The sequence below is a fragment of the Talpa occidentalis genome, unplaced genomic scaffold (assembly GCF_014898055.3).
Source record: "Talpa occidentalis isolate TD23 unplaced genomic scaffold, MPIMG_talOcc4v2.1 talOcc4.6, whole genome shotgun sequence".
In the NCBI taxonomy this organism is placed as follows: Eukaryota; Metazoa; Chordata; class Mammalia; order Eulipotyphla; family Talpidae; genus Talpa; species Talpa occidentalis.
Window position 1 is genome coordinate 20,414,174 of NW_023604972.1, and position 17,522 is coordinate 20,431,695.

Below are 17,522 nucleotides of genomic sequence, written 5' to 3' on the forward strand. Positions count from 1 at the left end.
ATTCATTTATTTGTTTGTTTATACATGCACTGGGTACAGTCAGAAGCACGGGAGGGTGAGAGAATTCACCAGAGCCAGAGCGGGGAGCAGAGCAGGCAGAAGGACCGAAGTACACTGCTGAGGGCAGCAGCGGGCAGCAGGAGAGGTCTGCGCGCCATGTGGGACCCTCCTCTGGTGGCCGGGGAGCAGCCGGGGATCGAACCAGCACCGCAGAGGCCGCGGGCAGCTTCGCAACCCAGTGCTCAACCGCTGCGCCACCGGGGAGGCCCTGGTTTTAGTATCTCTTGAAACCATCATTCTCAGAGAAACTTAAAATAAGGTGTTAAGAAAAAAATATCTAGAGGGTTTATTGCCTTCATCTTGCTGTGACTGAGACTGACTTCTGTATAAAGTTACCCCCATTGCAAACCATCACCCATGCTGAGGAGTCCAATCTAAATCCTTTAGGTTAAAAAAAAAATAAATCCTTTAGGTTAAATTCTCTTGTCTTTTGGTTCTTGGATAAAATGTAAAGGAGCTGATTATCATATTTGCATAAAAGCATTTCACAAATACAGTTTGTTTTTTAACTATCTTCTGTCCTACAGCCAAGAACGCAACTGATACTGCATGCCTGCTAAGTTCAAGGCATTATGCGTTACACTCGATGACTTGGTAATCGGCCAGGCACAGCTCCTGCCCTCCAGAATCCTAACAATTTAAAGGAAGCATAACTGAATTAGACATAATACAGACTGTGATAAGAGGCTGTTATAGGAGTGAAAACCAAGTGCTGGTGATACACTCAGAGGAGCAATGAACTTTGGGAATCAAAAAGGATGGCCAAGAGGAGGTGACAGGTGAAGCTTGAAAGATATATTAGGATGCAATTGCTAGAAAATCAGAAAGTGATTTTGGGTGAAGGAATCTATGCAAAAACAGGGAGAGCTGAAATACATTTTCGAAGACTTCAGATGCTATTTTGGCATTTTAGATTTTATTGTGTAATGAATGAGAAATAAAGAATTTTTGAGAATGGGAATTGTCTCTGGTTGGAATAGTATTTTAGAATAACTTAGGTGGTACAAGTGTCAGACGGATTCGAATTGGAAGAGACCAGAATTTGGGAGCTCAGTAGAGACTATGCAATAAATAGCCTGAGATGGAAAGAAGAATTTGATTTAGAACAATGGATGTGAAAAAGCTAAGAGGAGGGCTTAACTAAGAGGTAGGTGATGCAGATAGCAGTGTTACAAATGTGAAATGATTAGGTTAGGAGATGAAAGTAGAGGAGATAATAAAATAAATTTGGACATGGAGAGTTTAAAGTTAAGACATCCATGGAGACTATTGGAAAAATGCATCCAATGGAGAAATCGAAACTAAAGATAAAAAATCTAGCCAGTTATCTCTTTTTCAGAATATAGACTTCTATATAGCCTAGAGAAGTCTATATGTAACTCTATATGCATGAAGTCTATATGTAGCTGAAACGCCTAATATGGTACTTTTTCATTTATTTTTTTTTTTTTAAGATTTATTTATTTATTTATACAAGCACTGGATACAGTCAAAAGCATGGGAGGGTGAGAGAATTCACCAGAGCCAGAGCGGGGAGCAGAACAGGCAGACTGATGAAGTCACTGCTTAGGGAAGCAGCAAGTGTGGCAGGAGAGATCTGTGCGCCATGTGGGACCCTCGCCGGTGGCCGGGAATCGAACCCGTGCTGCAGAGGCTGTGGGCAGCTTCACAGCCCAGCGCTCAACCACTGTGCCACCGGGGAGGCCCGGTACTTTTTCATTTATAATGTAAACCAATACCATAAAGTTAATTTTCTTTCTTTTAGAACTTTATTGACAAATGCACTCAGCCATATTAGCTCTCCTATCTTCCATGAATTATCAAGTTAGGAACAATTTACATGCCAAAGAAAACAGAACCACACCAAAAACAATCCGACAAAAACTAAGTAAATCATAGTGTTTCCTTTCTAGGTTTTCCTTCCAGATCTTTTCCAAGGGCTCCCTCATAGCTCCATTTGGCATTACAGGCGATCTGCATGAAGTACATAGATTACACCTTGCATAGGCACATCAGAAGGTGCAGTTTCATGTATCAACATGACAAATTATATAAACAAAATTGGTGGTTACAATAGCACCACCTCCTCAGGCTTTCTGGAATCCCAGCCTTCAATAGGAGCTGGTGACTTAGTCAGCTGCTGGAGCAGAGGGCAATGGTTCTCAAACAGGGTGTGTATCACTTGTTAAAAATATAACTTCGTCCCCCTCCCTGGCCGCCACAAGTTCTGAACCCATATGTCTAGGGTGGGGTCCAACAATTGTATTTTGTACTTTCGCTAAATTCCCCCAGTTGTTGCCAATTTCACTAGTATAGGAAGCACGCTTTAACCCCCACCCCCAAAATGTCAGTCTTTTTGGTCAGAATAACCTAACTGGTAAGTGTACCAGTATGCTGTGGACATTGCGTAACTATCAGCTAAGAGTTGGACACAAGCATCCTTTATTGTAACAAAGGTTTTTATCAGAAAGTGATGAAAACCACATATAACTCAAACACCAAATGAGTTCATTCATATGTGGTATATAGAATAAACAAATGGATGAACTAAAGAAAACAAAACATTTAAACTATCAGACCTATTAATGGTTACCAGAAGGGGAGTGGGCAGAGAATGGGCAGAGAGTAAATCTGGTAAAATGGGTCAATTTTATGCTGAAGTGTTGAATTGGACTTACAGTGAATTTATTGCAGAATACATGTGTTGATTTTTAATGATGCACACCTGAACCTTACATACTATAATGCAATGTTACTTCAATAAAAATCAATAATTAACCATTCCAAAAGTTGAATTAACAACCCTCCTTCACTTGCACAGCAGATGTACCACGTGACTTATACATGTATCTATCAAAATAAAATTACAAATGCAAAGGAACAAAAAAACAACATTTTAACATACTGCAGCTACTACACATCAAGGGGGACTGGTACATATATACCATGGAATATTACTCAGCATTCCAAAAAGATAAACACATGCAATTTGCAGCAACATGGATGGCGCTGGAAGGGATCATGCTCAGCGAAATAAGCCAAAAAGAAAAAGAAAAATACCGGATGGTCTCACTCATAGCAGGGATCTAGAAAACTTAAATAAGGGACCAGAAAAATGAATAACTATAAGAAAGCGAAAATCAAAATCAACAAAAAACTGTGAACCAGAGACACTTTTTGGGGGGTGAGGGGCGGGAGGGGAGGGATTGGGGTCAGAATGGGGGGGTTGCAATTGTATGGGGAATATAAAAATAAAATTTATTATTTAAAAAAAAAATTGAGTCCCCCTCCATTAAGCATGGCACAGTTCGTGTAAATGGCGCTCGACTCACTAAAACTGGCCCGTGGAAAACCAAGCCAGCACCCAGTTTTTCCCGACTCTGGCGGATGCGCCGCGAGGACAAGAGGAAAGCTAGGTGGCGCGCTTGCTCAAGACATTTTCCTTTCAAGCCTTGCATTGACTTTGGAGCGCAGGTGAAAAGAATTTCCAATATTTAAGTAGCATTTGAGGGGCGGGGCGCGGGGGGGGGAGCAACCATCCCCACCCATCTTGGGTGCGAGGGTTGCAGCACCTACTGGCGTGGCTCAGTAGGTTGATTCGAGGGTCGCAGCCGAATGTTCTCCCGAGGTCCTAAGAGACCCGGGGATGAGAGAGGAAGGGCAGCAAGATTCTGCTGAACGCCAGAGGCCTCAGGGGTGCAGGCGGGTGCGCGCAGTGGCCGGGAGCTGGCATCGCGGCGGCGCGGCGCTGCTCCTCAGTCTGGCCCAGAAGGGCAGAGCGTGCGCGCAGTGGCTCAGTGACCGGGGCCAGAACTGCCCAGGAAACAGAAAACGGCCAACAACCGGGGCTGCGGGGCCCACATCTAGTGTCCAGGGGGTGCATTTATAGCTCTCCCCGCTTAAGCTCCAAGTCACGGGAACCTCGCCTCTCCCACTGCGCGCCAAGGAAGCCGGCGCCAAAGTTTCCAGCGCGCACAGGCGCTCGGGGTGCAACCCGGGCGCGGGTGCCCAGAGGCCGAGCCCCAGCTTCTCGGCTGGCGCGAGCCTGGGACGTCCAGCCGCGCGGGGAGAGGAGGCGGGGGGCCGCACCCCGGCTGCAGGGCGCCGGGGGCGCGCAGGTAAAGGGTTACGCGTGCCGAGGAGGCTCGCCGGCCGGCCGGGCCACGTGACGCGCGGGCCCAATGACAGCGCCGGGGCGGCCGCGGCCAGGGCGGCGGGCTCCGGGCGGCGCTGAGCCCCGGCGTCTCCCCGCGCGGCTGTCCCCGGCCGGCGAAGCCATGGACGCCGCGACCCCTGCGCCTCCGACGCCGCTGCTGCGCCAGCCCAGGTAGGACGCACCTGTCGCCTGCGGGAGGCCAAGGCGTGACCCCTGCGCACCCCGGTTCTGGGACAGTGTCTCCCCGACTTCTCCTGGCGGGTCCTTTTTATTTCTTTCTTGATCTGCTTTTACCTTCAAGAGAAGAAATCACGGGGTGCGGGGGGCCCGCCTTCGCTGGATGTCTGCGGGACAGTCACGTCCGTGCACAAAGGCACGGGAAGAGGCAAAACCCAAGCAAGGGCGGGGGGACTTTTGCAAATTCCCCAAAGTAAAGACCTGCACAGTTTATAAAACTTGGCATCTCGTTGGTGTATGAAACACTTTTGGTTTTAAATCCTTAATTAATGAACTTTCTGCTGTGCCTAAGAACTTGAATTGGAAAACCCGAGGGAGGTTTTTTCTTATTTTGAAGTTCCTCCCTTCCCCCCACCCCCACCATGATTAAGCATCTGAGTGCGTTTGAATAAAATGGAAATGGAATGTGACCCAAGCGTTTCTTTGAAATGCCCTTTGGGTCCGAGGAGTTGCCTCCCCTGGGGATGCCGGCGCTCTGGGTGGCGGTGGGTAGGGGTGGAAGAAGAGGGTGCCGCTAGGAAATAGCACTTGTTGAAAGAGGGTGCCAAGTGCAAATGGTCTGAGCTGCTGCTTATTTAATAATGAGACAAGCATCTCCCAGGTCGATAGCTCGAGTCTCGTTGACCTTGGCAGCCCGATGAGGTGAGCTTTCCACAAACCACCCTTGAAGAATTTTTCGAATGATTTAAGAAGAAATCAATCTCCCACCCACCCCCCACTATCATTAACTTCAAAAAAAAAAAAATCCTAAAACTCCCTTTAGTAACTTAGTACATTCTCTTTTCCATTGTGGTAGTGATGTTTGCCCAGTGAATTTGGAAGAAGTCAGTGTTCCATGAGGTGGTTCAAATAATTAAAGAATAGGATGTTTATTTATTTTCTTCTTGTCACTATGCAAATTACTATGGCACGACTCACATGGCTCACCCATATCCTGTCCTGGCATCTTGTAACCAAGCTACTGTAAGGAGTCAAAAATGAGAAGTATTTGAGAGTTGAAAGAAGTGTGAAGTGGTTACTGCTTTTAAAGGCGATGGATTCTCTATTAGTCATTGTTCCCATAATGAATCTTTCAGTTAATGCTACTTTGAGGAGACAGATGGTAAGGCTGCTAGAGGTTAAGCACCTGAGCCGTTAGAATACCTTAACCACCTAATCCCAGTCACAGAGCTCATCTTCTGAGCTGAGTTCTGGGATTATTTGTATGAAGTGTCAGCTATAGGAAGCTGCCTGGATAGCAGAAGCAAAAAACAGCAATTAGATATCAGTGTTTCATTTAAGGGAAGACAGGGTGTGACCTATTCTCTTTTTTGCCTGATGTCTGTCCATCCTGCTCCAGGTCTTTTCATTTTATCAAATAGGTGATTAAGTGCTTACCTCAGGCACCTAGCCCCAGGAACTGGCCTTAACTGTTTTAAAGATTTAAATATCTGTCTGATGTCATCTAAAGATTAATGTGACCAACCTTATGTTCTAATAGCTTTTGCGTGTCTGGAATTTAAGGCAAAAAAAAAAAAAAAAAAAAACACTTGATAGCAACTAAATGTGTTCCCTTATCCTAAAATTGGAATGATTCCCCTGATGGCTCAGCTGAGCCTGGAAGTACCACCTGGGTGGATCACCAGCCCTGGAGCAGAGCAGGGGCTGCCCTCATGTTCCTGGAACTGCCTTGACGTGGTGCCCCCAACTCCATTGACCTTCCTTCTTGGAATGGACTGTAATTGATCAACAATTACAGTAGCTGGGGTCCTCCACTTGCATTAGTTCAGATTCCCCTAGGTCCACAATTTTTCCAATGAGCCTGAATCCTGAACTCCTGGGGTCTTGGTTAAATAGTACCTAGCTCCTGCCAGTCTTTTGTTTGTTTTCCCCATTTTGTCATCAGATTGATTATCTGGTTGCAAATAGACTTTCTACTTACCTAGAAAAGAGGACTCAATAGGCTCCTCTAGGGAAGGGCACATCTGGAGACATCAGCCAAACAGATCACCAGGTGCAGTAAAAGTGTTTCTTAATCTGGTCACCACTTGAAATGTTATTTGACAGAACACAGTGAAACTGAAATCCGTCTTCTTGAACTTTTCACACTTGAGAATATCATAGTTCCACAGTGGTTGAGATCTTTAGAAGGACGAATGTAGATTATCATGAAAATGATACTACCCTAAAACATACTTAAAACACACCACTCAGATAATATATGTCATGAAGCAGATAATTAAAAGAACTCAAAATACTGCCTCACTGTTGTCAAGCAGCTTAGAAAAAATGAGCTTGGGCTGCAGTAAATATAAAAACCTAAGACAAAAATATGTCTCAAATTTTACCATAGTCAGTGAACTCCCTTCAGTGTTCAAGTGCCTCCCAAAACCAAATGAAATTCTGACCTGGCCTTAGAGACATGTGTGAAGAACTGCCAGACATTCTATGGGGTGCTGGGATACAGTCTTAGCAGGTAGGGAACTAACAGTCTTCAGGGAAGCCACTGGAGGATTTCAAACAGAGCAGAACTGTATTTTACGAAGTTTGCACCTGCTGCCATGAGGAAATGAAATGGGGAAGACATAAGCAGGACAATGATGTAAAAATCCATACAGTCGAGAAGAGAAAAGGGAATTGATTCCCAAAGACATGAAGAAAGATAAAAGTATTTAGGATATGAGCTGAAAGAAAAATATTAGGTGACTCAAGTTTCTGAAATTGATTTACATGTCATTTCAAATATACCTTGGTTCCAGGGAGAAAACCATAAACTATTTCCTTGCAATGTTTTCCCTGCTGAGTGAAGTTATCCTAGAGCCCCATATAATTTCTCCCCATCAAACAAAAAGTTTTTGGTCAAGAGAATGAACCAAATATATTTCACATTCTCCACAACTAAGAGCTTCTTTAGGTAGATTTAAATACATCCATCTGAAGGTGAAGATAAATTGTGACCCTCATATGATTGAGATATAGATATATATATGTATTTACTGATTTCGCTCAACTTCTTTTAGCGATAAAAAGTCCTAATTTTTGATTGTGTAGCTAGTAGAAGTGGACTGAAAACAGGTTTGTTTTTGTTTTTGTTTTTTTTCAAGTTGACCACAACATGGCCTGCCTGTCACAGACAAGACTGTGTTAAATTTACAGTGTTAGAGTACAGGTAAGAGAGAGACTTGGGAAAAAAGGAAAGTCAGCTTAGTTTTTGACTCACTGCCACATGGATAGCTTTTTACTACATGTGTCTAGATATATTTGCAATCCATTTGTTAGTCTCAGAGTCAATCTCTACACACATGAGAAAGAAAAAGAAATTGGAATTTATTTTATTTTGTTTTTGGTGTTAAATCTCTCTGCCATCCCTCCTCCTCCCATTTAATAATTAAGAACATATCTTGGGTCTTTTCTGTGTGGTAAATGCAAAGATTTGATTCATACTTTATGGCTGTAAAATAGTATCTCTCTTACTTGGTGTTCCCACAGCCCAAACCTTGATCCTCCAGAATGTATATTGCTGTCTAGAACTGACTGTACCTGCAAATAGTTGTTAAGGATCACATCTACTTAGATTCTCACTAGAACTCACAGGGCCTTAATTACTTTTGATTCCTAATAAGTTTGGCAATCTGAGCTCCTGGTCCCCAGGCAAGAGGCATACCTTATAGGTTCAGTGTATGGCTATTAAGATAATTGTGAAATATCATAACCAGCTACTAAGCCAGTGAAGGCTGGCTGTGATTAAATTCTAAGTGTACAAGAATAAAATCCATTTGCAGGGAAAAGAACCCTTCCTCCCCCAAACACACATACAAAGGATACTTTCAAGCCCCTCTGTGGATGCCTGGAACCACCATAATTCCAATCTCTGTATATACTGTGTTTCTTCATATGCATACATACTTAAGTTAAAGATTAATATATAAATTAGGCACAGTAAGAGATGAACAACAGTAAAAAATACAAGAGTTAGGATAATGTGTTATAATGAAAGTTACATGAAATGGTGGACTGGCTTAGCTGCCAAAAAGAAAACGTTTTAGACAATACTTATGTGTATGGGGAAAACACTCAAGGACTGGACTTGTGAATAACTGCACAACAGGTTATTTTAGTTTCTGTTCTTTGGAAAGTGTAATCTATTCAACAAAGGATTTTAATGCCAGTTTTGGTTTTTTGCACCCAGGATGTTGATTGTAATTAATAGCCTGATCATGATGCAGAATAAATGTGTTTTTTTAATTTAAAAAAATTTTCAATTTTAAGAAAACCCATTTATACAAAAAAGGAAAAAAAACTAAAACAACAAAAGTTATGTGAATGTGCTTTCTCCCCTCAAAATATCTTCTTGTATGAATATTTTTAGACCTCGGTAGACAGGTAAGTATGGAGAAAAGGGCTATTGTTAATATATTGCATTTTGGAAAAATGATTCTTAGTGCTGTTTAGAGCTAGCAAAGAACCTTAAAAATAAATTGATCTAACTTACTTAATTTACAGATGAGGAAACTAAGCCTCAAAGAGGTTAAATGATGTCCCAGGTCACATGATTGCTCACTGAAAAAGCTACTGGGACCAGAATCTAAGAACCCCAATTCCTACTACAGTTATCATCCTGCTCCTGACCAAAGGTATACATTTCAGGAGTATGGAGAATTTATTCCCTGTCAAGATCCTTTTCCAAAAAACATTATAATAACACTTATTTATGGAGAAATTTCTTATATATGCTACCTATTGTTGTTTAACAAACCACCCTAAAACATACTGGCTTAAAACAACCACTATTTACTGAGTTTATGACTCTATGGATCAGCAGTTTGGGCAAATCTCCTGCCTTATGCATCTGTAGTCACCAAGGTGACTCTGCCTTTGAGCCCGCGCTAACCATGGGCTGACTCAGCTGAGACTTGGGCAGGCTCACCTGGGCTCAGAGTGGTTGCAGGAGGGAGCTAGAAGCAAGGTCGCTTGAGGCCTAGGCTGAAATGGACACATATTGCTTCACCTCTAATTTATTTCAAAAAGCAAGAGGCAGGGGTAACCCACATTTGAAAAGTAGAGAAGTCAGCCCCACCTTTGATGGGAGGAGTTGTGCAGCCCCATTAACGAATGGTGTGGCTTCAGGGAGGGCGGAGAATCGTGACCAATCTTGCAATCTACCACATTGGTTGAGCACTTGACATGATTTAGAACCTTACTTAATTCTCACAGCAGTGCTGGCAGTTAAGGCAGAATTCCTATTTTGGAGATGAAGAAATTGCAACACAGCCACAGTATTCTTAGTGAGGACATGCAACCGGTGAGAAGGACCCACAACTAGGGTATCGCTGACTCCGTGCCTGTGTTTGTAACCTCAGTGCAGCTCTGCCTCCCTGCCTGGTGCTGAGGGAAGGATGGTGTTACTAAATTTCTATCAGCTCAAAGTTTTATATGAACAAAATTTGACCTGAAGATCACTTTTTCTTGATTTATGTGTGGAAAGATAGGCAGATTTGAGTGTGCCCTCAAGACCTTGTTCTAATTTATATGTATGTAGACAAGCCATTTAAACAATAAGGTTCAGGGGCCTCCCCGGTGGCGCAGCAGTTGAGCGCTGGGCTGCGAAGCTGCCCGCAGCCTCTGCAGCACTGGTTCAATCCCCGCCACAGGCGAGGGTCCCACATGGCATGCAGACCTCTCCTGCCGCCCGCTGCTCCCCTAAGCAGTGTACTTCATCAGTCTGCCTGTTCTACTCCCCGCTCTGGCTCTGGTGAATTCTCTCACCCTCCTGTTCTTCTGACTGTACCCAGTGCTTGTATAAATAAATAAATAAATATTTTAAAAAATAAATAAACAATAAGATTTAGAATAAAGAGAAGTGAGCATAGTAGGGGACAAGATGAGGTGCTTATGGGAACCAAGGAAAGACAGTTTTGAAAAGACTACTTTATTAATATCTCAAAAGATCCTCGTATCATTTATATAAAATAAGTAATCTTCCCACTATTAAATGAAGTTATTTTCCTAAAGTAACACAGCTAAAATCTGAAACAGATGGCATTCAAACCCCAAAACTAACCCCAGTATTTTTTCCCCACCAAGTCAGTAAGCTTTGTGACTCAAAGTAGGAGCCATGGACCAACACCATGGTGGCCACCTGGGAAGGGACTGGTTCGAAATGCAGAGTCCATGTTACTATTTTAATGATGCACACCCAATATGTGTAAGTTGTTATAGTGCAATGAGACTTCAAAGAATAAGAGTCTTGACTCCACATCAGAGCTTTTGAATCAGAATCTGAATGTTAACAAGATACCCAGGTGTTTCCTAAGGCCGGGAACCTTAGACCCCTCCTCTAAAGGGGGCTTGGGAAAATGACTGTGTCAATATTGGCTGGTGGAAGAGCATTCCAGACATGGAGAACAGCAAGAGAAAGGCCTGGGGGCTGCAGTATGCCTGCAAGTGAAGGAATTCCTGAGCTAGACCAGCAGGGGCATGTTTGGGGAATAGAGGTAAATAGTGTGAGACTGAGAGACTCAGCTGCTTTTTAGGAAGGTTAATGAGGCATCACTGAGCCTGGCCTGGAAGAAGAGTTGCCAGTGGCAGTGACCTCAGGCACCAGGTCTTGCTGCCTTGAGGGTGTGCTGTAAGCAGAGTGCAGCCTGAAATAGGGACAATGGAAATAGAGAAGCATCCAATCTGGGAAACTTTTCAAAGCACATCCCACAGGACTGGATGCCAAATTGGATTCTAAGAAAAGAGGGAGGAAGAAGTGAGGATGATTCGGGACAGCCAAGTTTTGAATCCTCTTTGAGCTATTGTGGTGTCTTTGTGTTCTTTACTAGTGAAAAAGAATTTCCTTTCTGTTGGTAGCGGTGGTTTGGTTTGTTTTGTTTGTTTTAAGGCAGCTTCTGTCATTGGATTGCAGTGGTTCTTCAGCTGTGACTAAGAAGCAGTTCAAACACTAAAATTCTACATCTGTATGCCCTTGTCAGTTTCCATATTGTGGGACTACTTTCTTGGCAGGCAATTCTTTACAGTGAAACAGTGCTACATGTAGTTCCTCCATTTATTTATTTTTTTAAAGATTTATATATTTATGCATACAAGAGCTGGGGTACAGGCCGGAGGTGTTGGGGTGGGTAAGAGGATTCACCAGAGAGAATGGGGAACAGAACAGGCAGACCGACCAAAATACACTGCTGAGGGGAGCAGCGGGCACGACAGGAGAGGTCTGCTGTGCCATGTGGGTTTCTCCTTGGCCGGGGATCAAACTCGCGCTGCAGTGGCTGCAGGAAGCTTCATAGGTTGTGTCTTAACCCTTTGCACCACCAGGGAGGCCCCCCTCCATTTATTTCTTATTTCCAAGTGCTCGGTAACATAGATATAGGAGGGAATTTTGATGCTTTTTTCACAGTTAGGGATCCTGAGACTTCAAGGTGTCACTTAGCTGAGGTTTGGACCAGACCTGCTGGCTCAGCAGTCTGTAGATTTTTGTATTTAGTCTTTGGAGGAAATGATCAAACAGATCAGTTTTTGATTTGTTGTTTTCTTTTTTCCCATATACTCTGTGCCAAACTCAGAAAGATGCTTAAAAGTTTGTATTAGCGATTTTGAAGTAGTTATTTCATAGAAACTTGAAAATGTCTCCAGCAAACCGGTTGTCTCCCTTGTCTGATTTTCTTATTTCATTGACTACTTCAAGAGATGTGTTATTTTTGCAGCCTTTTCCTTTGATTCTTTGAGTGATAAAAAAGATTTTGATGTTTTCTAAATAAATTTTTAAGCAGTTTCTTAAGCAACAAAGCAAAATGTTTAGAAATGCCTATAGATTATAGTTGATCAAAACATCTCATTTTATGGATAACCAAAGCGGAGGACTTTGTTTCAAGACTCCCCAAAAGACAGAGGCACAACTTTGAGTTGAAACCCTTTTCTCTAACCCCCTAACCATGCACTCTGTGACTAACCAACTTCAAAACAGTACCTTTTATCGGGCCTCCCCGGTGGTGCAGCAGTTGAGCGCTGGGTTGAGAAGCTGCCCGCAGCCTCTGCGGCACAGGTTCGATCCCCGGCTGCTCCCCGGCCACGGGCGAGAGTCCCACATGGCGCGCAGACCTCTCCTGCCGCCCGCTGCTCCCCTCAGCAGTGTACTTCGGTCCTTCTGCCTGCTCTGCTCCCCGCTCTGGCTCCGGTGAATTCTCTCACCCTCCTGCGCTTCTGAGTGTACCCAGTGCTTGTATAAATAAAAATAAATAAATCTTTGAAAAAAACAAACAAACAAAAAACAAAATCAACATTACATTAAAAAAAAAAAAAAAACAGTTCCTTTCTCCATAGTCCTATTAGCCTCAGTTGGGCAGTTCGGGGAAGTAGTAAAAGTTCATATTTTGAAGTCAAATGATCTGGGTTTGAATCCTGGTTTGCTAGCTAGCATGTAACAAAATGTACTCACTAATATAGTTATTTCTAAAGAGAATCATAAAACAGAGTTAATTGGCTAGACAGTCAAGATTTAGCTTACAAAGTGCAATTTATCTGCATTCTCTTTTCAACGTGACAGGACAGGTTTTATGATCCTCCCTGGGATTTGGTTTTGGTAAAGGAAGCCAAGTGCTCTAGCAGTGTGCATAGAAGAGCTTCAAAGATACGCCCGCAATCCACGCATTCGTGAGGCCCCATCCCCAGCCATAAAAAAATGAGTTCACTCTCTTTACTGATGCAGCACTTTCTCCTTTCAAGGCTGAAAGGCATGTGTTTCTCGGGCTGGGGCACAGGACTCCGCAGTGGTTCTGGGGAGGTGAGGCTGAAACAAAGGACCGAGGGTAGAGCAGTCACAGCCCACTGGTGTGGACAGAAGGACAAGGCTATTTTTCCAGTGTCCCGCCTAGATTCAAGGATTTAATGTGGCAACAGGAGTATGCCTTTTATGTAATAAAATGGGGTGGGGGGGCTAAAATAGCTGTAGAGAAAGTAAAATTACTGAAATTGCAAACTTTGACAGGCAATTGTCCAGTAAGAGTTAGACAAACAACAAAACAAGCAAATAAGCACAAACCCAAGAATTTCCACCCTGGCACCTTGCAGGGCCCCCAGTGGCAGGTGCGACAGAGCTGGCCCACAGACACCCGGAAAATCAGCTGGCATCAGCTGCCTCCTCTTACACAGATGACAGCATCATATGGTGTTTGGGCCCATTAAATCTCTTTACTCCTGTTGGCAGTTGCTTTCCGTGTGTTTGTGCTCCCTTTGAAAAGAACTGGGCAGGGTCTTGCTTCCCTCCATCACTAAGCCCATGGGGTCAGTTGATCATCCTGAGTGAGCCTCAGAGGAGGAGGAGTCAGGATTGGCTCCCCCAGGAGAGAGGGAGTGAGGGCACCTCTGCCCTTTGTGGTGAGGACCTCTGGAATTTTGCTTAATCTCCGGGTTTTCATTTCCTTATCTGTAAAACTGGCATGCTGACTAAGTGTTGCCTTTAGCAACTGTCTGAACTTAGTATGTACTTCATAAATCTGGTTCTCGGCCTTTGCAGCCTCCAGTTTTGTTGACTATAAGATGAGAGGTTTGGGCCAGAGCAGAGCCTTAGGGTACAGGATGGACACAAGGGATAGGGCGGGAGAGGGGTTTTCCTCACAGCCCATGGTCTCTTCTCTACCTGAGGTAAAAATAACACTTCACGAGGAAACATCACACTTAAACACATGGGATTTCCCCTGAATTTCTACTGAGATATGGAACTTTCCTTATTATGAAATTGTTTACTTATCTGTCCAGGGGTAGTTTTAAATGCTTCCTATATCTCAAACATATAAAGAACTTTAGGGTGAAATGTAGTGATTATTACATATTTGTATTAATGGGGAGTAGCAGGGGCTACCAAGGCCTTAATTTTGAGAGAACAAAGTAAAAGTGGAGTCCTTTGAGAAATCGAACTTATTTATATTGAAATGGTCATTCTGTGAGGGTTGAGGCTAAAAGAAACAATAAAATAGGAAACTATAAAATAGGATGAGAAAGGTGACTTTTTCCTGGTCCTAATTTTCTGTGAAGGATTTTCAAAATAACTAAGCCAGTACATATAGTATTTAAAAGTGGGCTGTCCCTCACCTTTTTTTTTCTTTTGCTTCTTTAACTTATTTTTTTACATCATTGTTCATTTTTAAACAATTGTTGCTTCCCCCCACCGCCTCAGGTGTAGTCCCCATGGAGTTTCCTTCACCAATGCACCCGTGCACCATCATCTCAGTCCCCCGTGCTTCTCCCTCCCTCCCTCTCATCCCTCTCCCTCCTCCTCCCCTGCAGGATGTCTCTAGTTTATAATTGTCCGGTTTTGCTTTGTTGTGTTTTGTACTGTTATTTTTTTACACTGATGTCTTACTTGGTTTCCCTATATTCCTGCTATAAGTGAAACCATGCAATATTTTTCTTTTTCTTTCTGGCTTATTTCACTGAGCATAATTCCTTCTAGTTCCATCCACAAAAAAAAAAAAAAAAAAAACACCAATAGCCAAAGTCCTACTGATGAAAACAAAGGAGAAAGGAGGTATCACACTTCCAAACTTCAAGCTATACTACAAAGCCATAATAATTAAAACAGTTTGGTATTGGAACAAAAACAGACACACCGACCAATGGAACCAAATAGAGAGCCCAGAAATAAAACCACACCACTCTGGACAACCGATCTTTGACAAAAGAGCAAAGAATATGCAGTGGAACACAGTTTGTTCAATAAATGGTGCTGGGAAAACTGGACCACCACATGCAAAAAAAATGAAACTAGACCACTACCTTTCATCATGCACAAAAATCAACACCTTTATATTTTACATACCCTTCACTTTGTGAGGTCAGTTGGAAATTTTAAAATATTGTATTTTCACACTACTTTGTGAACCTAGTGACATAAAAAGCTTTTCCCCTGGAAATGCTGTGTAGCCTAAAATCTAAATGTTCCTCTGTTGAACAAAGGTCTACAGAGGCCATGCCAAGTGGTGGAGAAAATGGCCCTGGCTACAGCCTTGAGGGAGTCTATGTAGGAGCCATATAGACCACTCTCCCTTCCTGGACACACACAGGAGGAAACCCCTGGACCCACTGAGGAGGGAGGGGTCTGTGACTTGGACTGAGAGGCAGGCACTGTGATTTCCCGGTGGAAGGGATTCCAGCTGAGAGCCCAAGGATGAGTGTGATGAAATTAGGCAAAGGAAATACCTTAAGCACAGGGAGCACCAAGAAAAGTAGGTGGAAGCTATATTGGGCAGGAATTTGTAGCCACGTGCTATAATCTGACATCAGCCAATCTGGTCCTCCTTATTTATTTAGCTTTTATTGGTGGATGTAGAAACCTCCAATATTTAGAGAGGCAGGTGAGGGTAAAGATCTCCCTCCTCACAACCTTTGTCCAGAAAGCAAACCTCAAGCTCAATTCAGCCCCACATGGCAACATTGATTAGTAAGCAAGAATCAAAACAGTCATGCAACCTGTTTTGTAAGCTTGGTAAAGTCTTTCCTTCTGTTCTTTTATTCTCTCCAGCTATAAATTTCATGGAAAGTTCATTAGAGGCAAATGTGACACTCCTGTAAGAGGTGGGGTTGAGTTCCTAGGAGCTTAATTTAAGCAGCAAGACTCCTCGGAACCAGACACTGGGATGGGATTTTTCAGAAATAAGCATTGGGATCCATGGGGCAGGATGCAGGTGACCGGGCTGTGTGAATTCAAGGGCAAGGATGGCTCCACACTATTCTGGCCAGCCCACACATTTTACACGAAACTCTTCTCACCGAGAAAAAAATGACGAGTAACCTCTGTTTGCTATTGAATAAAGCCCTCTGTGTTGATTGGAGATAAAGAAGCCACATACTTGTAAAAACCACCTCTAGATTGAAGGCTTTTGATAACATTCTTAGTAACCGTCTCTGGAGTGTCTATTCTTGACAAATGGTTTAATCTTCATTCTAGAGTACAGATTAAAAACATCCTTATAAATCCCAGGCTGTCTGTGCTGAAGTACCTTAAAGCGAATTACAGACAATATAATCAGAAGTCAGTGGTCTTAACTGAGAAGCTACTGAAGGCTTTGGACTGGGAAGCAGATTTGCATGTGACAGCAGTTTGGGAAGCTGGAAGGCAAGACTTGGGAGACCAGTGTAGGGAGACCAGTTGTTGAGTCTGCACTTCAGTGAAATGGAGGTAATTAGTTGCAGAGGAGTTGCTAGGCTCCTGAGCTGTTAGGTGAAATCAGCAGAACCTGGATGAACTGAAAAGGAAGTGGGGGCCTCCCTGATGACGCAAGGGCTTAACCACAGCACTGTAAAGGCAGCCACTGCGGCACAAGTACCATCCCCAGCTGGCCAGGGAGCTGACCCACATGGCACAGCAGAGCTCTCCTGTCTCGCCCGCTGCTCCCCTTTGCAGTGTATTTCAGTCAATCTGCCTGTTCTGTTCCCCACTCTGTCTCTGTTGATTCCTCTCACCCCTCCCCCGCAACTCTGACCTCTACCCCAGTTCTTGTATGCATAAATAAATAAATCTTAAAAAGAAAAGGGAAGTGAAGGAGGAGGTGTGAAGACTGAATTTTAGAATATAGATCTAAAAGGAATTTTATTAAAGTGTTTTTTGTGATCAAAAAAATTCATATGTTGTCAATATACATAGGTTAAATGAAGCACAATTTATATAAGCAATATTGATGAAAAATAATGAGATGTATCTGTAATGGCATGATAGAAGGATTTCAAGTATATAGTCTTAAATGTTTAAAAATGTGTTGAACAAGAATTCACTTAGTGTTTCATTTTAATATAAATGATAATGATTGTAATTAATGCTTAACTTAGCCATAGCAATGATCATCATTAACGCTTACAACTAAAATATCTGGAAGAAAACATTGCAAACAGTTAATTCAGATTTACAATTTGAAAGGTTAACAGTGGTTATCTATAAGGCAGAGATTGCCAGGGACATTTGCAATCTACATTTCACATTTCTGTACCCTGGATGTTTTGCAACTGAAGTCGGACTTTGTTGGAAAAAAGCAAACTCACCATTTCTAGCATGAGAATTCTTGACCATTCTATCCCAAAATGATTGTTTCCTCTTCTA

At 43.0% G+C, this 17,522-nt stretch overlaps 1 protein-coding gene across 2 annotated transcripts in view; it reads left to right on the forward strand.

Moving 5' to 3' along the window:
• The first annotated feature begins 4,334 nt into the window (after positions 1-4,334).
• The window catches only part of CUNH4orf19 (chromosome unknown C4orf19 homolog), a 77,139-nt gene continuing 63,951 nt past the window's right edge, over positions 4,335-17,522 (forward strand). Inside the window, exons 1-2 of one of the 2 annotated variants that reach the window (XM_054688192.1) lie at positions 4,335-4,387; positions 7,537-7,601. The gene's annotated coding sequence lies outside the window, so the exon portion shown is untranslated. The remainder of the gene's footprint in view (positions 4,388-7,536; positions 7,602-17,522) is intronic. The other variant, XM_037530262.2, reaches the window with a different exon arrangement.